Genomic DNA, 804 nt, shown 5'->3' on the forward strand with positions numbered 1-804 from the left:
ACCATAGCATTATTTTTCGTTGCTACTTCAGCACTGTAACTTTGCTACTGTTATGAATCGGGCGACTCCTGGGAAAGGGTCATTAGACCCCTAGGTTGAGACCCGCTAGTTTACATGGTGACCCTCACTAGGATTACTAGTATTAGAGTTTGGGGGAGGGTAGAAGCTATATGCCCCTCCCTCCGACCCACCTACTTCACCCAGATTGTCCCTAAGAACTGTCCCTCTTAGTACTGACTTGCATTTTAAAAACCTCTCCCTGGGGAGGGGCTCTACTGGGGAACAGAGGCCTGCCTTTCCTCACTTGCACTTTGGGGAGAGAAGTAGAGTACCTGCTGTGTGTCCAGAAGCTTTTGATGCGAGAAGAGACTGTAGCTTCCAAATAGAGCCCAAACCTTAGCCCACAACTCAGTTCTGTTTGGTTCATATAAATTTTTAAGTGTAAATTGGCTGCCGTGGCAGATCTAGGCCCCGCCCCTCCAGTTGGAGGCGACAAGTGGGTAGAATGTTGTAGAAAATATAAAATCAAAAAGAAAACCCGTTAAAACCAGCCTCCTTTTCATTATCAGCAAGTCCCAGCAAGTCTAAAATTGAACAAAGAGGCTGTGTGATATTTTATAGATTTCAATTCTAAATTTCTGAAGGTAACCATTGCATTTTAATAATATATACATGTCAAATTGGAACATTTTTATTACTTATCGCTTCATAAGCATTGTAATTTACAAGGAGATGAATCAGGAACACTCATGATACAGATGGTCCCTGACACACGCAGATTCATCTGCATGCATTCATTTTTTT

Source organism: Echinops telfairi, unplaced genomic scaffold (assembly GCF_000313985.2).
Source record: "Echinops telfairi isolate 266 unplaced genomic scaffold, ASM31398v2 ScPeMD7_25;HRSCAF=90, whole genome shotgun sequence".
NCBI classification, from domain to species: Eukaryota; Metazoa; Chordata; class Mammalia; order Afrosoricida; family Tenrecidae; genus Echinops; species Echinops telfairi.